Source organism: Falco naumanni, chromosome 7, assembly GCF_017639655.2.
Source record: "Falco naumanni isolate bFalNau1 chromosome 7, bFalNau1.pat, whole genome shotgun sequence".
Lineage (NCBI taxonomy): Eukaryota > Metazoa > Chordata > Aves > Falconiformes > Falconidae > Falco > Falco naumanni.
Genome location: NC_054060.1, coordinates 9,862,919 through 9,884,520, shown reverse-complemented (window position 1 = coordinate 9,884,520; position 21,602 = coordinate 9,862,919). Strand labels below are relative to the sequence as shown.

The following is a 21,602-nucleotide window of genomic DNA, read 5'->3' as shown; positions in this document are numbered from 1 at the left end:
TCTTCTCCTGGGTCAGAGATGCATCATCCCCATGTGCGACAGGCCAAATAGACCGGACAGGAGGGGAACGAACTGGTTAGTTCCCTTGAACTGAAGGATGCCCTGGCGCTGTTTGGTTAATCACTGGACAAGGCTAGCAAAATTGGTCAAATGACCAATATAATAAATAACAAATGGAAAACACTCTACTTCCAGCAAAGGAGCCGGCTATTTAAAGGCAGTAAGAGGTTTGCAGCACCAGCCCTAGCAACAAGGACAAAAGTTATCCCAAACACATAAATGAAGCAGAGCTCCAAAGACGTGAGGCCAAGCCACCATGAATCCACCGTATCCTGCTATTAATAGGAAGGGGGCCTCCGTTAACTACTTAAAGGGTGACACAAAAGCATCAGAAGAAATTTGTGGTGCACGTGAAGAAGAAGCATGTCGCACCATATCTAAATGCCAGTATAATTATTTTCTGCTATGCAAATTACCAGGAGCAAATTCACTGCAGTACATTTATGTGTATTTAATTATCATCAAGAGCTAGAGTTGAGTGAGTAGATTTAATATGTTCATAATGAAATAGCCAGAATTTGTGTGTGTATTTGCAGAGAGCTCGTTATTTCACCACAGCTGGATTTGTTTATTTTAAATAAATCATTAAGGGCAGATACAGTTTCTGCATGTTTGCCCGTTTGCCAATTTATCGTAAAAATTGTGTGGTTTCATTTATATGGGTGGTTTCTATCAAACACACATCACCCCTCTTGCTTGCAAGCTGCACGTTTCTGTATGTTTTAAGGAGGAGCTCAATGCAAAGCAAAGTCAGTTCATGTATAAACCAAGAGCAGAGGAGTAGGAGGAATTAGGATGACCTGGATGGGTTAAGGTTTTGTAATGGGCTGGGGGTCTTCGTACTTTTAAGCTGAAAACTTGAATTCTAGCTTCTCCCATTTGTAACCCAAAGCTGTTATTTTTCAATAGTTGCTTGATGGGGTGCAGAAGGCAAGTTAGTGCTTTTTGTTTCTAGTGACTATTTTGTATTTTCTCATCATAACAAGAAACAACAGAAGTGGACACAGGATATATGCAGGATTACTAATTCTGAACCCGAGATGGTTCTTCCCCTCTTAAGCTTCAGACTTCCTGGACCAGAGCTCTACTAAAGATACTGGGATACCAATTCAAGGGTCAAGTTATAAGAAAATACTAAAATTGGGAAGAAATATTTTTGCCACTTAAACTTTGTGTTTTGGTTATTATCTGTTAATGGAGTTCTTGGAAAGAAAGATCTGAAAGCCAACAGTGTAGGTGGCTGTTCAGCCAAGAAAAATCATGTTGTGTAGTCCCCAGGAGTGGTGTGTGTGACCTGATCCTGTTGAAAACTGGCGATCTGCAGCTCTGGAGGTGCTGCTCCATCTCTGTCCAAGCTCCAGCCAGAAAAGCTGATTGTTAAAGCACAGGTTTACTTGCTGGCTTGTAGCTTTGCTTACCTTGGTCTGGATGCAGCTGGCTTCTGCCTAACACCCAACTGTTTGTTGTAGTTTATTTCAAAAATAAGGAGGGAGGCTTCCAAACTGTCCAGTTCACTATGTGCCACAGCGGTGCCAGATGAAAATGTGGTTGCGACGCAATTAGAAACACAGACCATCACCAAGCCTTGCTTGGTGTTTTTTTGTTTCCTCCTGTGGATATCAACTCAAGTTACAAACCACAATAAACTGCGGGTAACAAAGGGTCACAGAGGTATTGTGCTGTGTCATAAGTGGTGGGATGGGGCCAGCTTCTGGTGACATCTTCATGAGGGTGCCCACAGGACCCTTATTTGCAGTGCCCCCAGGCTGGTTTGTGTATAATTGATGGGTACCCTGAGGTTCTCCCTCCCCCTCCTCCCTGGGATGTCCTTTTCTGTGTTAGTTTATTTTTTAAATAATTAACAGACTTTGTGACTGCCTGTCTATCTGTCCCCCTGGAATTCCTCTCCAGCTGCTCTCATCCCTCCCCGTAGCCCCTCCTCCTCCCCCCCAACGTGCTTCTCCTTTCGCTGTATGTTAAAAGCATGTCTTTTGTTTTAGCTTTGTGCAGTGAAACCTCCGAGCAATTTTTGAACATGATGCCCTTTGCCGCTTGCTGGTATCCTGAAATCTTCTTTTTCCCTCCCGGATGCACGAGGGAACCTTCTGCTCTTGACAAAGAAACTGATTTTGGTCTGAATAATTCAGTGCAGGGTAACTCTTGTCTGATGGGCACCTTCTCTCTGCCCAAACTGCCTTTAAAAACTGCCTGTCCCCATAGCATGGAGGGGTGGGTGCAGTTGAGGGTGGCAGGGAACACCATTGCCACCCTGTGTGTCCCCTCCTGCACATCCTCCCGGTGGCCTGGCTGGTGGTGGCTGCGGCTCGCTGTGGTCTGACCCGTGCAGGGGTTGCCCTGGCTGATGTGGATCTGAGGTTGTCCAAGCAGCCCTGCGTGCACCTTCTGCAGCTGTTGGTAGCAAGGGCAAGAGCCTGTTCCTTCTCTCTTCCCAGTGCACCCGCCTTGCTATGGTGCTAGCAATGGTATGGGCAGTAGGGGAGGTTTAGCACATCATGCCGTTGGGAAAGTCAGCTATTGAAGGTGCTGGCTTCCTTTCTCCTGCCATGCTGGCCTCTCTTCCCAGAGGAAAGTTTTACTACTAGAAGAGAAGCTCCAAAGCACAGTAGAGCCACTGGAGATATTTGCTCTACATGCTGGACTTTGGCTAAGTGGCCAGCAGCAAGGGTGGATGCTGTGGCCCCGGTGGAAATGGTGAGTTCTCTGTAAAAGCCTGGGATTCCAGGGAAGTGCCAGTGCCTGGGCATGTATTTAGGAGTGAGAAACGCTGGGATGATGCTTGTGGAACCTGGACCCTTTCTGATTGTCAACAGAAGACTTTGTTGGATTGTTGTTCTTCTACCTCATACGAAGACCATCTACCTATTTTAATCATTTCATAAATAACCTTGCTTCCCACCTTTACTTGCCTGGGCTTGCTGCTCTCCAGATCCACATTTTAATTGACAATCAGCTTGTGGCATGGCTGGAGGCTATGCCAATAATGCACATATTCATGGTATGGGAGGCAGATAGGCCCCCTCCCTCAGACACCATCATTCCAAGCAAACATCAGACAAGTGGCTGGCTTTGATGTGGGTCCTGGGTTTGCAGCCTAAAATGAGGAGTCTTTGGAGCCCCGTTTGCCCTGTTCCTTGTGCCAGACATGGCAGAAATGTCATAACGGCCAAGCAGTTGTGTCCTCAGCGTGGTGGAGGAAGTATTTTGCAGTTCCTCAGCAGACATGGTTGTGCTAGAGAGTAATCAAGAGCAGCCTGGGCTTTGCATAGACCGGTGCTGTGAAAATAATGTTAATCAGGGATGGGGAGTGGGGCAGGGAGGGTGGGTGGTAGGGCTGTTGTTGGGCCATCTGAGGCACTTGTCAGAGGACATTAGCCCTGCAATTAGGAGAAGCTGAAGAGAATGGAAGAGAAGACAGCAAGAGAAATGCTGCAGCGAGGAGGGCTTTGTGTCAGCATACAAAGCTTTTTTTCTCAGCAGGGCTGCAGGGATTTGCTCAGGTCTCCTCCCAGATAAATTAACACAGCACAACACCTGCTCCTTTAGTGCAGCCAGGCTAACTCCACTGCAGACCTGGCCTTTCTCTCTCTCTCTCTTTTTTTTTTTTTTTTTTTTTTTTATGTGACATGGAAGCAGACTGTGAACTCCCTTCTGTTTTCTTCCCCCTGAACCGCCCTTTTCTCATGGAGGGTGAGATTGTTTCCCCCAGAAGAAAGACTGGAAAAAAAAAATCCAAACCAGCTGAAAGATGTAGAACAAACCCTCACCAAAAAAACCCACCAAGCTGGCAAGAGGTGAAGGGTATGTAATTACTATTCCTTATGCAGCCCACTAAAGCTGCATGTTTTAACCATCTGAGGACAGCAGGGAATTTTCTCTTCCAAGAGAGTCAAATGTGGGGTTTGCATTTTCTTTCTTTTCAGGAGGGGTGCGGGGAAAAAGAAGTGGACTTCATTTTCCTTGGGATTAGCTAAAGCTCCTTCCACTTTTATGTTGGCAACATGAGGTTTCATCAGACCTCTGATCCTGTGCTGAATAAAAATATAGCGTTACTGTCAAACTGCAAAACGGAGGGCTTGAACTTAACTGGATTAAAGTGCATTTGAGACAGCATTCTTCCCTTAATGCAGTGATGGTGTGGGGGGCTGCTGCTGCCGTGGCCAAATCAACCCACATCTGTGCCAGAGCATAAGGGGGGTCTTGTTCACTGTTGCTGACCAGAGAACCTCGGGCTGAATTTTCTTCCAGGATATTTGACTTGATGCTTAGATGTTCCATTGCTGGAATTCTGTGGATTTATTCTCCACAATGCACCATTGGCGACAGGCTCGCTAATCAGTAGGGTGCACCTCATATTCATGGAGATGCATGCACGAGCTTTAATTGCACATAAATGCACTGAGCCACATTTGCTTATAGTTTGGTGTTTGTCTTTCCCATATGAATAAACATCCCGGGCTGCTCCTCTCTGTCCTGCACTCTTGATGGCACTTCCACAGCCTGTTTGCCACCATTGGCTCTTGGTTCACTCTTTGGACACCTTTCTTGCTGGATTTTGCAGGTTTTTTCTGACCTCCACTGATGGTCCAGTGTATTGTGGGTTTGATGGTATATTTTACAGTGGGGCAGAGGCCTGGGAGAATCCACTCGTGCCATGCTGTGTGTTGCGCCTCCCGTCTCGATGAGTGCCTGCATGCTTGGATGTATCCCCATATGTCCAGTAATGAGCGTGGGCTAATTGCCTAGGCAGATAGAAAAATAGATAGGTAATTTGTAGCTATTTAATTTTACATTAGGCAGAGGGATGTAGGGGCAGAGGCTAATGTTGTTGGCATTTCTTTTCAGGGTTGTTAACCAGATATGCTGCCTCTGGGGCATAACAATGCCTCCCTTGGTAGAGCTCTCTAATACTTTTATTACATTCTTATTAATTTAGCAATGGCCTAAAGTCTGTGAGGCACCTTCCAAGGCATGATCCCTGCCCTGAGGACCTTACAGACTAATTCCAAAGCATGATACAACTGGGGATTACTCAGTGAGGGCAAGGGCCTAATGGAGTAAGAAATGGTTTGTATTAGATAAATGGATAAGAATGAATCAGTGGAAGAGTTAATCACGTCGTTCCTTGCAGGCATGCGGGGATAAGCGGCTCCTTAGGAGGTCTGCAGTGAGGCTGGTTGGTTTAGCAAGATCTTTCCAAGAAGGGACCATGGACTAAGGTTGTCTCTCATGTCCCAGCTCCGTTTGGCACCAGCTCCACGTGGAAGGCTCCTGTGGGAAGCAACGTGTTCCAAGTACAAAGAAGCCACATGAGTAAGCTGTCTGATCAACCAAAGCGTTGGCGGTAACCTCCAACAGGGGACAGGTCTTGCGCCCCCAGCAACACAAACAGCTCTCCTCCCAGCTCTCCTCTTAGCCCTTTAGATGGGGAAGGCTGGGGAGGATTTTTTATTTGGAGTGAAATTGCAAAGCCATGCCTTTTTGCCACAGATTTCAGTTCTTGAGAAGCCACAAACTGACAGTCCCAAACAAAAGAGCTATCCAGGAGGCTGGGGAAAGGGCCGGAGGGGAGCGGGGGCTGGAAAAGAGCTGCTGCTCAGGGGTGGCCGAAGGGCCCCCCCGTGCCCCCCAGCACCTGTCCTCCTCGTTTGAAGCTTGTAAGCTGCCCAGTGCGGCCAGCCGCTGGTGGGACAGATGGGTCTGCAACAGCTGAGGGAGCTCAGGTCAGGAGGGATGAAAGCGAGACAGTGAGCCCTCCCCTCGGTGCCTCGGCAGCGCGGGCTGGTGTGAGCCAGTGAGGAACATTTGGTGTCCATGTGGCATCTGGCAGCAGAGTTTGCTTCTCTGGCATTTCCTTTGGTGAAAGGAAGAGCAAAGCTATTCACTTCCAAGCAGCTGCTCTGCTCCACTGGGAGGGAACAGCATCATCCGCCTCCCTGCCCCGGCCCTTTGGCAGGGTGCTACAGCACGGTCCCCTAAACTAACGCCCCCAGCCCCAGGTAAACATCCTTTGCCCTCATTTACTCTCTCGTATTCTTTTTTATTACTGAGAAAAGAAAAACTCACTGCATCACTTACTTTAAAACTTAGTTGCTGTGGCAACTGGACGCAGGGTTTGAAGTGGCCAGCTCCTTCTTCTTGACATCATTGTTTGACTTTCAGTTGCTGGAGCAACAGATCGCTGGGAAGAACCAGCAAGGTCGAGGTTTCTCTTTCTTTCTTCTTCCATGTTGCTTTTCTTTAGGGCCTGAGAGCACCAGCAATGGTTTGCTTTTCACTGAAGACACACACTGTTAACATATGATGGGAAGATGTCAGGCAGTATTAGAAGAAATGGAGATTAGGTCAAAGGCTTGTTACAATGGCAGAATTCCTACAAAACTGGGGAGAGCAAAAAAGAGAGAGAGAGAGAATGAATGAGCCATTATATTTCCCAAGATCAGAGGGTTAGAGAAGACATGGCTCTAGCACACTTGGTGTTAACATTTACCACCTAGCATTTTTCTGTTGGTTGTTCTGAACCCCAAGTTTTTCCAAATCAGAGCTATAGCTGGGGTGATAAGCAGAGAATGTAAAATGCTATCAGATGTAACTACGTAAGCCAACACAATAACATAGCTCCATCATTTCCTCTTATTGAAATGTTACACTTACAGCTTCCTTCCAAAAAGTTTTTCTTTCTGTCAGTGTCATCTCTGGCCATAGAATAGCTGTTTAACCCATCCCAGACTGCTTTCCTCTGCGGTGGGGCACAAAAGGGGATATAGGACAGCTATTTACTTAATTATTGCTTTCTAAAAGTTACATGTCCTCCACGCAGATTGTCCTGGGCTCTGGCTGTAGCCACAGGGGTGGTGGGACAGTGCTGCCAATCAGGTGCACCAAGGTCACCCTGTGCCGGGAGTGGAGAGGGACCGTGTCCTCATTCATAGAGTCATGGAATAATTTAGGTTGGAAAAGACCTTGGAGATGATCAAGTCCAACTGTTAACCCAGCACTGCCAAGTCCACCACTAAACTGTGTCCCTAAGCACCACATCTGTGCATTTTTTAAACACCTCCAGGGATTGTGATTCCACTGCCTCCCTGGGTAACTTGCTTCAGTGCTTGACAGCCCTTTTGGTGAAAAAAAATTCCTAATAATCAATCTAAACCTCCCTTGGTGCTGCTTGAGGCCATTTCCTTTTGTCCTGTTGCTTGTGACCTGGGAGAAGAGACCGACCCCCCTCGCTGCAGCCCCTTGCAGCAGCTGTGGGGAGCGATAAGGTCCTCCCTGAGCCCCCTCCTCTCCAGGCTGAACCCCCCCAGCCGCTCCCCATGGTTCTTGTGCCCCAGCCCCTTCCCCAGCCCCTGCCCGGCTCTGGACACGCTGCAGCCCCTCAGTGTCCCCCCTGCAGTGAGGGCCCAGTGCTGACCCCAGGATTCGAGGGGTGGCCAAGGGCCAAGGGTGCCTTGAAGGTGATGCACCAAGACTTCAGTAAGCTGGCCACTGTCCTTTATCAAAATGCTGATGGCCGGGAGTGCTCAACATCATTTTCCTAAACTGAGACTCTCTCCATTGGTTCTGTGTGCCGTGGTGGCTGACAGCATCTTGGTCCTGGCTGAGCTCTTTGGGTCAGCAAACACCGTGTCCCTGCCCAGAGCTCTTGGTGAGATTTGGCTGGTTTCCCTCTGGGGTTAGTGCTTGCAGAGCCTGAGGTGACAACAGCTACTAGCTTTTAAGCTGATGCTGAATTTGCAGTTCTCTGGGTTTGAGTTTTGAATTTCTTCCTGGCACGAGGCTGACCAGGCGTGGCGTAAAGGCCAGAGCAAGGGGGAGGCTGGAAGTAGGATGATGCATCCACTGGAATACAGTTTTGGCATTATGCATCAAATTAGTAATAAGTAAAATGTCAAAGCAGAGGCTGGTTTTTGGCAGACGTTTTATGCTTAAAACCTAAATGATTAACTACTGCTCTTTCAGGAGGCTAAACATGTCCTTGATTACCTGACAAAATATTCGTAGGATTTCAGTTTGTATCAGTAAATCAGGAGTGGCCGTAAGTAATGCTGTTGGATGGAATAGAGTAAATGAAAAGTAAAATGCAGTTTTTAATAAAAATGTAACTGGAAGTTAGAAGTATATTTTGAAAAAAAAATAATTAGAGAATTAGTTTAAAACCGAAAAAAGTAGAATCTATTGGTGTAAAGCTAAAGGAAACTGCCATTAAAAGGTACTTAAAAAGCTGAGCTTTTCTTGTTCTGAGAATTCCTGCTAACGTATCTGACTGTCCAGCTCATTCCAGGTTTCCATATATATATATATATATATATATACACACATATAAAAGTGCAAACTTTTTCACAATGAACTTATGGTTTCAGTATTACACCCTCATTGCCCACAAAATACACAGAATTCAAATTAACAAATATACATGCCTCACAGCCTGCACAATGTCAGCCACAAATATGCAAGCAAGAATGCTGGTTGCTAGAGTTCGGAGTTAGCTATTAGTGAACATTTGTATGGTGTTCAGATAATTTGTTCTTGAATGCCACACATGTACCACATGGTTCAGATGTGGTTTGAGGAGCTATAAAATGGGATTTCAGACTGGTTCTGTCCCTACTCTTAAACCCATGGCTCAATTAGGGCTCAGATGCATCTCAGCTATAGGGCTGGCGTCCTGAGTCTGGGATATTGTGACTAGCTGGGTTTTGTGGAGGCTAAAAGGCATGGATGCAGCTGCTTATTAGTGAATTTGTGCACGTGCCAGTCTGCAGTGAAATGTACTTGAAATAACCTATCCTAGATGTCTCTATGAGGATGACGGCCCTGATGATTTAGCTATTTCAGTTCCAGCTTGAATTATTCATGTATTTGAAAACACTCATGAATTATTTGTGTTTTCACTAAATATATAATTTAAAAACCCAAACCCTTTCTACGAGATATAAAAATTAAATTTATTTTTGCTGCTCTGAGATGCTGCCCCCACCCTGAAACAGCCCTTCAGCTGAAGGCTGGTGGGGAGCTGTGGTGTCAGGGTACAGTGATGTCTCAAGCACCAGCATCCCTGCCTTAACCTGCGCCAGCAGGTGATCAGCCCCTGAGTCAGCAAGAAAAAGGAAAACTCTTATAAAACTTAGATCTAACCCTAACTTATTTTCTTAGCTTCTGGATACTGGGATTTTGAGAATGGTGACTACCTTGCACACATGGGTTTAAGGTTTAGTCTGCTTTCACAAGCTGATGCATCTGGACTTAAGGTGCACACCAGTGGATCAAAAGAGCTTGATCCCTGCGATGCAAAGTCCTGATCTGGTACAAATTTACAAGGTGTTTCAAATGCATCCAGCTGTTTTGGTGACATAACTTTATCCTGGCAACCTTTATGCCAAGTCTAGTACTGTCTGTCATCTTCAGGCTGACATAATATGGGCAACTAATCTAAAACTGGAGCACATCATATCATGTGCTTAGGCTAATTCAACAAAAATGTGTTTGTGCTCGATCCAGATCAAATCTGTCCTGCCACGAAATCTGGGATACAACTGATGTGATATTAATAGACATGGAACCACAGCCTAAGCCTCTCCCCCTCCCCAAACATCTGCAGCGGAGGGGGGATGGCAGAGCTGGGAGGAGGCGTCCTGTAGGGACAGCAGTTCTGCTCTCGTTTAACTGTGTGAACTTCCCAGTGCTTACATTAATTTTGAAGAAAGTACTTTGGCATAACTGACACAAAATCTGGTCCCTTCACCTCAAGGGATTTGTTTCTTCCAGGAGAAGTCTGAGTAGCTGCACTCTAATGAAGCATCTTAACATATGATGCAGTGTTTCTCATATTTTTTTTCTCTCTCAACTCTTTTGTTGCAGTAGATTTGCTTTATATAGCTACTATAGTAGTAGTTTTTTAACCTCTTTGGGCTTCTTGATTTCTCCTGGATGTGATATTGCCCTGAACTGCCCAGTGGCACTTCTGAGCCCTGTTAAAAATTACCCCTTCCATTTTGTTGTCTCTGTGCTTTCCCTTGGTTTAAAAAAAAAAATAAATTAAAAAAATTGCCATTTATAGTTTTCCATCAGATTCCCTGGTCTTTTTGCCTTGTATTGAGTCTACATTCCACTAAAATCTTTCCCTTTTGTGGCTTCTGTCATAAGAATTTAGATATCCATCCCCCCCCATTAGCTGATTAATGTGCTTTCATTTTGTCTGAAGCACCAACCGCTTCCACTGACTGCTTGGGGGGCGTGTGTGTGTAAGTGTGCGTGTGTGCGCGCTCAACAAAAGCCTTTTCTCTCTTCATCTCTATGTTCTGGGACTGAGGCCAAGTTGTGATTGTAATAATGTAATCTCTTCTGAATACTTGAAGTGATGGGAAAAAATGAGATTTTGAAAATGAAATAGATTAATCTATACAGCTAGAGGGGGGAAATCATGCATTTTAATTAGCTCTTGAGAGTAATTTTCCTTAAAGTAGTACAAGCCAGGTGTGCAAAAGTATCCTCCTGCCTTGAAAGTCTCGCCTCTCCTTCTGGAGTCCTTGGAAAAGATGGTGACAAGTGACAAGTTCATTCGGGATGCTTCTGCTGAAGGGATTGAACATAAGGCAACTTGACGGGACCTGATTTTTCAGAGGTTGCACTTATGGAACTATGTGAAAATCAAGCTTCTCTTCCCCTAAAGATGCCTAGAAAATTGAAGCAGCTGCTCACTTCAGCATGCAGGAGCACTCTATTTCTTTGTGTGCTCGTGCACACGGGGGAATGGGGATTTATCAAGTTATTTTATTTAACTTTTGTTCAGGATGAGATCATTCCCTAAAAGGTGTTCGCAGTTTATTACCTCGCTGGCGGGGGCTGCTAGCTGTTCTGTGTGCAGGAGAGCACAGAAAGAGGGTCACACGTGCTTTTCAGTGGGCAGGGGCATGGGGCTTGCATTGGAAAAGGAAAGCTGACCTGCTGTAGTTTGCCGTACACCTGCTCCTTGTGAAATGAAAATCGCTCGCCCGCAGTATGGCACTTGTGCCCGTCCTCACAGCCAGGGCCGGGACAACACACCCAGGTGACGGCCATCGCGTGGCTGATGAGCAGCATCCATCAAGCCAACGTCATCCTATGACTTTTGATTGTGCACGAACACTCTTGGGAAACCCATCTTAGTTGGGAAGCCACCCGGTATTCACCCCCATTTCCTCTCTTTGCCTGGGAAGGGGCGGTTTTGCGATGTTATAGCACATGAAGTCTGGTGACTGGGACTGGGGAAGTGTTTGGTTCCTTGACAAGGACCTTTATTGATCGATTGAGTCTGGTTTTTGCCCAGAGCCTCCCCCGCTTCCCCCCGTGCCAGGTGCCTAATGAAAATCTCCCATGCTGGAGTGCTAACAAGCTCTTCAGCCTCCTCCTTCAGCCCTGATCTGCGACCGACTGCAGAGGAGAGATGATCTTAGAGAATGTGTTGCTTTACCTCAGCCTGAGTTTTATATCCCAGCTAGGCATACTGAAATTTTTCAAACTTCCTTTTCAATCACTCACTTTGGCATGGTAATGGCTTGGGTTGCTCTTTTCTAAAGTCTGTTTTAATTCTTTACCTTTGTATTTTAGCAGTGAGTTGCCTTGAATTTACAGTTCCTGTTGAATTCCTCTATGAATAACACCTAGGTTTCCTACTCTGCAGCTGCAAACAAGGTTTAAAAGCTTTTGGGATTTCTTGGCAGCTAATAACTCCCAGACTTCAGCATAGTTCATTTTCGAAATGTTTCTCATGCTTCAATCTGGACAGCGTTATGCAGGTCAGGGAATCCTGTCAGACTGGGGGCCAGGGGAGGATGTTCCATCAAAAGCTTTTTTGGCAAATAAAAAAAAAAAAAAAAAAGGCCAAAAGGACCTTTAGGAATACTGCTTAATATCCTTTCCATCCAAAATAGGAAAAGCACCTGTAACTGATGCCAAGCACAGGACAAAATAAATAAAAAAAATTCCCCAAGCAAAGACCTCCAACTGGAAATATTTCCTGAATGATCTCACTGAGAATCCCGTAAGTGGCTGGATCAGTTTTCGGGAAAAGGGAACATGGGCTTGAACTCCATACTGAAAGACAAGAAAAATCTTCAGGAAAAAAAATGAACCAAACCCAGATGCAAGCTGTCAGAGGTGCTGGGATTTTTTTCATTCCTGATTGGAACCTCTTGACATTTACATGGAAAATGTCACAGGGATACAGCAAGACTTGAGATGAGGAAACAGGTCTAAAAAGTGACATAAAATTATGTTTGCAGCTTTCATGCTGGGCCCACTCTGGTACAGGGGCAGAGCTTGAAGGGCAAATGTTGGCTTTATAGACCTGGTATTGGTAGGTGAGGGATGTGGCATGTGGTGGGTTGAGCAGCAGAGGACTTGTTTCATGTCATCTTGGACTTAAGCAGTTCATGCAGCTGTGCTGTCCAGTAAGTGTGTGTGTGTTTGGTGCATTGCCCCACAGAGACAGGACCCTTTTAGACCTGTGCCATCCCCCAGATTTCAGGCTGCCCTTGATTACAGGCTTGCGCTGTTACCAAGGACAAGGTGCCCCATCAAACTCATCACCAAGGTGGGGTTTTTCTTTAACTACGAGCAGATCTTTGCTTACATCTGACCTAGAGTCAGATAACGGTCTCTCCTTTTTAATGATATGTCTGCAATTGGTATTTATTTTTCATTTAATCAGTCAGTGCATGTCAGCTAATACCTCAATAATTATGATCTTGCTGTCAGGGAGGAAGGAAATCAAACCTCAGGAGGTCACACCAAAACTGTGAATCTGATCTCAGTGTAACAGGGGTTCTAGGCAGGACTGATCATACTAATGAGGGATAGGCACTTAGCAGGTTTAGAGGCATAATCCAGGGAACAATGTGACAGATTTTTCCTGCAAATTTGGGCCAACCCGAGTCACGAAGAGACACATCCGCATGGGTATTTTCACTTAGCAAAAACACCTGCTCAGAGCTGGATCTTTATCGTCCAGAATTTCTGTTGACTTGCACTCTGCTTCACTTCTACTCTGAATTTTATTCCTTCAAAGAGGTTCAAATAGATGTATCTTAAGATGCAAAATCCACCAATCTTTGCTTCCAGCTGCACTGAAAATATTGCAAGGCATTTTCTTGTTGAGGCTAAGAAATGCAAAACAACTGGATCATACAGATCAGATGTTTTCAACCTGTAAATTGCAAATGAATTCAAGAGGCCTCCCTCTTATTTTAACTGCCAGGAAAAAGTCTTGAAGTCTTTCTTTTCCATTGCAACACAGGATCATGAGATAGAAGAGACTGAGATCTGCCAAAATAAATCCTCATTGGAAACTTGCTTGGAGCTTTAGAAAAGATTTGAAGAACTTATTTGAGCTGAATTCGTTTGCCTAATCCTAGTGATAATTTGGCTGAAGATGTTCAGTCCTCTCAGATATACTGCAGGCTGCATGATGTTGTACTTAGACACAGGCTTAACAAGAACAGAGTCTCAGTGAACTTCTGTACCACTGTCCTAACGCCTTCAACTTGCCAGACTGATGCATTTCATCAGAGTCAACTGTTCTGTCACAATACGATAGCTGAACGCAAGGCATGAGCCTGCAACTGCAAGTGTGTTTAGAAGGGAAAGTAATGCATATGCCATATGGTAGAAATTGATGTCTGGTAATAGATGTTTCATATATTCCAAGAACATCATTTGCTCCAAACGAAAATTCATATACTTTAACTCTTTTTTAACCTACAGCTTGTTTTTTAAGTTAGAGGCCTTGGTTAATTTTTCTTCTGCTTTAATGGTTCTGCTTGCTCCGAGATTTCATAGCATCCATACTAAGTACTACGCTGTTCCTCTGCAAATGCTACCTGTGGTCTCAGCTTCACATTGCCCCTCATCTCCCGTGCCCCGTCGGGAGGGCTGTGCAGTGCTGACAGCTTTTAATGAGCTGCAGAAATGCAGGGCAGAGAGCGTTGCTTCCAACGGGGGAGGGTGCGCTTATCTCTTTACTCACAATCTCAAAAATACTCCCGGGTCCTGGGAGATGAAGGGCCTGGGCATGTAAGTGTAAAAGACAATTAGAGTGGTGTTACTGGCAAGTGAAGATGATTGAAACGCTGTGACTGAAGTGTCCCCTGGCAAAGCTCTGGCTGGAGAGTGCACTTCTGCCCCAGGCTCAGCGTGCCCCAGGACTGTGCCCAGTTCACTGAACGCTTCTTTAGAAGAAACAGAGGAAGGAGGTTCCAGCAGTATTGCATAACTCAGTATTTAAGTGGGTTTGGAGTTTCATGTTCTGCTGTTTCATTTCAAAAAAAACCTTTTTGTTTTAAAACTTTTACAGCACTCAGTTGTAAAAAACTAAGTTATTTATTGTGCTCTTAAGAAAAAAAAAAGGAAAATTACTAAATAACTTGTAAGGCTCAGAGTAAGGCTGAATCTTATTTTCAGGAGAGATGTGATCTTTAAGCACTTCACAAGAATGGAATTGATAACTTCTTTCTGTATAATTTAAATCTGATTTGGTTCAGCAAAAGCAATGCCTCATACTTTTTGGATATTTTCAGTAAAAATCACCTCTAAATCATCTTTATGCATCACCTTTTAGGAATAAATGTGGAAATGCAAAAGTGTCTGGGGTGGAGAATGAACAGTGTTCAAGACAATGCCAGCGCTGCTTAGCACCAAACTTTCCTGGGCTGGAAATGAACAAAAATACCAATTTTCCTTGAAACTCTTAGGGGCATGCAAGGCAGCAGAGTACGCTCAGTGGGTAGTTTAGGAAGACCCATGCAAGTAGGGGCACTGGAGAACCCCTCAGAGCTTGATACAGTGCCTTATCTAGGGAGAAGTGTTTCCCACTGCTCCATGACCCCTCCAAGCTTGTCCGGGAGAAGAGGGCATCTACCAAACCCCCATCCCAGCACCTGCAGCCTTGCATGGACATCTTGAAAGGCAGCTGGGCTCTAGATTCCAGACCTGGAATAAGATGGGCCAGAGGAGGTTTTTGCCTAGGCAGAACAGTCCTTTGGCTGCTGCATACTCCATATACATAAATAAATAGACAAATAAATAATTAAATAAGTGTAATATGTGTACGTCCTGGATGCAGTTATACTTTTCTCCTTGACGTTTTCTTTTCTGCCTCACTGACAGGACTCTGATCAAGACACATAACTTGTAGTGAGTGTGTGTTGAGGTCTTGTGAGGTCTTTTAGCTTCAGCGAGGCGAAGGACTCTGTGTTTCAGACCCCCATCAAACAGGGCAACATAAGTTGTATCTGATGAAGACCAGCGCAGCATGTCATCGGTTCAAAACAAGGGAACAAAAACAGAGCAGAAAATTGCAGCCAATGTGCTGGGAAAGACTCCAACAAAATAGGGAGGCTGCCTCTTTGTGTGGATGAGACGCTTTAACTGGACAACGGAGTGAAGAAACACCAACAAAGAAAGGAGAGACCTTCACTTGCAGAGAGAGACCTTATCCAGTGTTGTCTTCTTCCTCCTGGACTGGTGCATGCGTGCTTTGGCTGGTGCCAAAAGAAGGTGCGGAGGAGGCCCTGGGATTTTGTGACAACAGTGAAGACCACAGCGTGCTCTGCTTTGTGATACGCAGATCTCATGTAGCAACCGAGTAAGGTTTCAGGTCTTCTTTTCCACCCTTTAATGAGACCCTGGCTGCAGCAAGGAGAAGAGTGTCCTGGGCCTCTTCCCGTGGGCTGTTTGGATGTTCTGCTGGAACGGTATTTGTGATGCACAGATCCAGCTTTTTTCCCAGGCATGAGGGAAAGGGAAATTTTAGGAGAGGGGAGAAAGGAGGCTGATGGTAAGAAGGAGAAAGCCTGTGTGTTTTTTACTTTATGAGCATACGGGCAGCCCACTGTTACAGTAGGGATAGGTGTTGGCTTGTCAATTTTAATATGGTGAAAAGGTGCCTAGAATGATGGATGGGCTCTTGTTAATGGAAGAATGGTTTGTATTACTGGTAGTAATAAACTGATACGTAAATCTGCAGCAAACTTAAAGGCACTTCTAGGTGTCTGAGGAAGATGCTGTTGGTTTAAAGGTGTTTTTTCCCAATGACTGTACTATTTCCTATCAAAATCAGATCTCTACAGGAAAGAAGACTGTGAAGATGTTCCTCATGCTGAGGCACTGTGTGTTCAAACTTTCTGTACGGTTACGGAAAGAGAGGCATGCCCTTAGCCTAAGTTTTTTAACTGGCCATGTAAAAACCCTCCTGTACAGCAATAGACACTGGCACAAATCATGGGCAGCATCCTACACGTGAGAAGTTCTGGAAACTGGAATGGATGAAGGTACCTGCTTAAAACCTGTGTCATGCTCTTGGGTGACTGCCAGTGGATGGAGAGCAGCAGGGAATTATTTCATGTTCTCCTGAAGAAGCCAGACAGGACTACTGGCAGGAAAGGGAGGCAGCTGCTGGAAAATACCCACTCCTCAAGACATCACCTGGCCTTTGGCCTAGCTGATGTGACCTTCTGCAATCACTCTTCCAATTTCTGCATTGACTTAACCAGTCAGTCCAGTCAGTGCTGGCAGGTTGCATTTTCATGTCATTTTTCTCAGGGCATGGGCCCGGGCTGAGATGCGTATCTCTCTCACGGTGGCACAAAGAAGAGGAGCTTCCAGGACTTGCAGCCTGCAGATGTACAGATAAAGATGAGAGGACATCTGGTCTCACCCGCAGTCTGTTGCTAGCTGGCTGCGGTACCAGAGAGACAGGCTCTTGGCAGAGGTTTCTAAAGTGGCTTGAAGTGGGGAGGAGGGAGGGGTTGCTGAGGATTATACGCCCTTATTCTTTTGAAAAAGCAGGAGGGTCCTGGGGAGAGGGCTGGGTGAGAGAAGCTGCCAGATGTGAAGGGAAGCTCAGCCAAAGGAAATTTTCCAAAAGCTGAATCTGATTTTCTAAGAGAAGGCATACAGAGGTATTCCTATGCAGAGCTTCCACGTGCATCTCCAGACTGGTGTCTCCTCAACACGGCAATCAGAAAAATTGTCAGGCCAGTAGTGGTACAGTTCCCCACCCTCAGCCCCCATGAAATCCACATATCAACCAAAGATATACAAGTCTGGGCTTTTTATCAGGTTCTTGCTGTTCAAAGAAAGAATCATCTCAAATAAGGACAATCTACGATCAACCTGTTAAGATGCTTCAAGGTTTTGCTCTATGATAAGCACAAATAGAGACTGACTATCTAAAATTCATATATCCCCCCTGAAGTCCCTGACTTAGAAGTACAAATATCTCCCCCACACAGAATCACCTAGGGTCACATTCTCTGCTGGTGTAAACTGGCAGAAATCCATTGAATTCTCCCATAAATCAATTTAATTAAAAGTGTCTTCTGATGTGTCTTTGTTTAGCAATAATGTTCATCTGAGAGGGTGTTATAGCAGGAAAACAAATCCCTTCTTTACATTCCCTCCCCCCAACCCCCTGGCTCAATTTTAATGTTTTTAAAAAATATTTATTTTTTAAACTGGAACAATAAATGTGTTGTTCACAAAGAACCTTTTGTTCTGCCAATACATTCACTCAGAAGAATGCCTATCTATGGTTGTGTATTAGAGAGGGAGGAGAGAAAGGGTGGGGGGCAATTCACAGGTAAAAATTGTCCATATATGTAACAAAGATGAGTTCATTTGATAAAATAAGACCACCCTCCCTGCAAAGCTATACCTGCAGCATAAATAAATCAACAAATAATACTTTTCTGAACTTCTGAAATAATGTGATTTATTTAAGAACTTTTGGGGGTTTTTTTTTAGCTTTTCTACAAATCTGACTATTCCACTGGGACAAACCCATTAGGCCTAATTCAGCAAAATGCTCCAGCAAATCATTTAACCACATGCTTAACTTTAAGCAGGAGCTTAAGTCTCAGGCATTCAAACCATTTGTGTGTGATTTATTCCTGGCCTTTTGGAGAGCAGAAGGAATGCAATGTGGCCAATCCACAGCTGATAAGGAGGCAAAACCAAAGTGACAGACTAAGGTGTTGGGAAATATTTGCTTGACTCTGAACTTGTGTATTGGCTGGAAAGAGTTCATATGCTTTCTGGAACTCTATAGAGAATGCTCATGATATTTTTTCTGCTTTTCATGTGGGCTTTAGCCAACTCACAGGCTCCTAAGCCCCAGGTGCTCTTGCTCAGCACTTGCACCATGGCAGCACGTAGCACGCGGGCTTCAGGACTGCTTTGGGAAAAAACTGGGAGAGGCAGCCAGTCTGCTGGATTGTTATGGTTGTAAAGGGTCAGCTCTCAAACAGGTCTCTCTCCCTTCCAGTCTGCAGTGCATCTGTGATTTTAGGTTACTTACACTGTATGGAATATGTGTCTTCAGTCTTTTCTTACCTTTATGTCATGTGGGGCTCTCCCAAAAATCTGAAATGTCAGGTGTCACTACGCCTGTCCTTTAGATAGACCTAAAAACAAGTTGTCTGAAGACTGTCAGTCCACTTATTCTTTTAAGCCTCCTTGTGATCGTTTCATTTCCATATTCAACCTCTTTCCTCTGGTGAAGGAGCCGTCCAAATTGTGCATTTTGATACCAGGTAAAACGTGTGTGTCCCTGTGCAGCAAAACAACATGGTACGTCTGTGTTGGACTTCTCGTTTTAGCCCACCCCAGATCTCTCCCTCCTCCTCTCTCCCCCCAGGGAGCAGCTGTCACTCAGCTGCCCTTTCCCTTCAGAGCACCCCGCAGGTTCACAGCCCACCAGGCGAGCAAGTGTTGCAACGAATGGTATCATCCAGTGGTTTGCAGCAAGAAGAAAGTCCTGGCCTCCTGGAGACTAAAGGAGAAACTTGGGGAAAAATCCAGACCTTGAACATATACTCTGACTAAGAGACTAAAGATATAATGTGCTAATGCAGAGATTTCCTTGGAAGTACAGGAGGCTTCAGCTCCCCTCTTGCTGGCTTTGGTCATAGACTCCAGTCCTACCTCACAACTCACCACTGCCTGTGGTTTCTCCTCCTAGGTAGATAAGGGCTACACGTTCCTTGATCTTCACTTTTGCAGTCCTCACTGAATACAAACGTGCAGTTCTTTCATGCATGAAAAAGATGTGTCAGTACTGCTGTAGTGAGACCATCCACTGAAACTGTATTTGCTTTATTAAATCCATTTTTCTCTGAAGGTTTCCCGTCACATGCTGGCTGTGTTGAGCTGATGAGACCTCTTCACCTCCTGAGATGTTTATAGGTTTTAGTAAAGAATATGATGGACAATTTCATCCTTCAAGAGCTAGGATTTCAATTTTAGCCTGCATTAAGCAGGGATATACTGTGGAATAAACTAATATTTCTTACTTAAAAGTCTTATTTCATTTGATTCAAAGCACCTTATTTTTCAGACTTAAACATTACCGCTTTAATTAATTTCACAGTGGCACAGCACTGAATCCTAAGAATAGTTCTGAACTGACCTTAACACATATATGTCCTCTTGAGGACTGAAAGAGGGAAAAGAATCAGAAAGGGAGAAAAGAGAAAAGACTGCAGGAGCTAAAATAAAAGACAATCCCTTCGTCACCTGAATAAAACCCACTAAGTGTTGAAATGAGGTCGAAAGATATTCGTTAAGACTGTGAAGTAGAAAGGCAGCAATTATTTCTTTGGAAAGTCTCTCTTAAGGACTTTAAGTAGAAGCCTGGAGGAGGCTGCCTCCAGCTAGAAGGAATTGCCCCTGGCTTTACCAGGAGCAGGGAAAGAAAGGAAGCAATTACCCGCTGAACAATGGCGCATTAAGACGCTCCTTTCTGTTTTCAAAACCAAGCTCCTTCCCCAGTGTGGTTTCCAGCTGGGTGAGAGGAGGAGATGGCCTCCTGGGGAGGAACCAGCTGCAGCACCCCACAGAGCCCCCATGGCCGGGCAAGGGAGGGAAGTGCTGCGGGACCTCTGAGGTGTGCTCCTTCCTCAGGGCCAGGTAGCTGGAATGGGGTTATCCTGTGGACCCACTTTTGGCAAGCCTTGCATCATTCCTGTTCCCTTCCACGCTCTCCTCCCTGCCCACCGACCCCCTCAGCTGTCCTCCATAGCCAAAGCTCACCCAGAAGCTTCTTGTCAAGGTGTCCTTGCATCCTGCTCCCTCCTCAGTTTCCATGGTGGTTTACCAGCTGAGGAAACACCAAGAGCATGATGTGGTTTTGCCACATCTCCATCTCCCCCTCCTTCCCCTCCGCCCAGGATGGGGATGGGCAGTGCATGGCTGCCCCATGAAACCAGCCCAACCCTGGCAGCAGCTCAGGGGAAGCAGAGGGAGGATGGGCTGTGGGTGGAAGTGTCACTTCAGGCGGATTCGGGTCAGGCCTGGGGATCGGCTGAAGAGGATGCAGAGACACTTGGCTGACCAGAGAGAAGAGGTGGGAGGCATAAATCCTTCAAAGCTGGGGCTGAGCCGTCACGCAGCCCTGTCCTGCAAAGTGCCCCAGTCCCTCCACTCCTCTGGAAGTTAGTGGGAGTTGGGGAGGATCAGCCTCCTTGCTGAAGAGGCAACCCTGAGCCCATTTAAAAAAAAAAGATGAACAAACCCAACTTTTTTAATTAAAACCAAATCCAAACCAGCTCAGGCCCTTTCTCAAACCTGCCTTGTTGTCAGAGCAAATTGCAGAGCATCCTGCACGCAGCAGAAAGCTGCTGTTTTTTAATGCATTGCTACAGCGGTGTCCCTGGTGGGGTAAAATAAATGAGCGGCACGCACAGCCCCATGTAAAGGTCAGCAAGAGGCGTTAAAGACAAGAGGCCCTTCCAGCCTCCACTGCCGCTTCCCGGGCAGGCGGCGGAGGGAGGGACCGTGAGTTCACCACCCACGCGGGAGCACTCAGGGGCTTCAACACACACATGTGCTCCCGGCCGCTGTGCTGCACGTTCGCCTTCCAGGAGCGAGGGGTTCACCCACCTCCGGCACGCTGCAGTGCTTAGCTTTGTGGGAACGACCCTGGGCATCAGTGCGTCGGGCTGAGCCTGGTGCACAGCCGGAGCCTGCTCAGTTTTATGAAGTCTGTAAAGCTCTTGCAGGTGCTGGCAGCCCCCCTGCCCCCCCTCTCCACATCTCCCCGCCTCCCTCAGCCAGGCACCCAGCCTTGGCCTCCTGCCCCAGGGCTGCACGCAGCTGGACAGTATTTTTGGGCTGCTTGGAACAGCCAATTCCCACCGCCTTTCTCAGCCAGCCTTGTTCCTCTTTATGTATGACCTTAAAACCATCTTCCTGTTCCTCCTCCTCTTGCCTTATTCTTACACTTTGCCTTCCCTGACCCATTTCTGCACTTTTTCTTTCCCCACCCTTGTGCAGTTAGGTCAGACGGGTGCTTTCCCATATCTAGGACACATTTCTGGTTGTCATCTGTGAGTAGTGTTTCACCTCCTTCCTCATGACTGTCCCCAGCTCCGTATTTCTGCCAAGGTCATATGAAGCACATAGGAAGGCTTTTCTGCCGCCGTGGGTTCGAATGCAGGCTGAGTGACTGCAGGGGTTTGCTTATCTGGGTGGAAACCCCCCCAGCGCCT

The 21,602-nt window shown here is 45.9% G+C and overlaps 1 long non-coding RNA gene across 2 annotated transcripts; it reads right to left on the bottom strand.

The window, feature by feature from the left end:
- Positions 1-3,771: 3,771 nt before the first annotated feature.
- Positions 3,772-20,296, bottom strand: LOC121091585. 2 transcript variants are annotated; one of them, XR_005828971.1, is made up of 3 exons: positions 20,146-20,296; positions 6,157-6,368; positions 3,772-5,349 (listed from the first exon to the last, which is right to left on the bottom strand). It is a non-coding gene; the product is annotated as an uncharacterized LOC121091585 (long non-coding RNA). The 2 variants fall into 2 exon arrangements; XR_005828972.1 differs by having other exon boundaries at positions 3,772-4,820.
- Between the last annotated feature and the right edge of the window lie 1,306 nt (positions 20,297-21,602).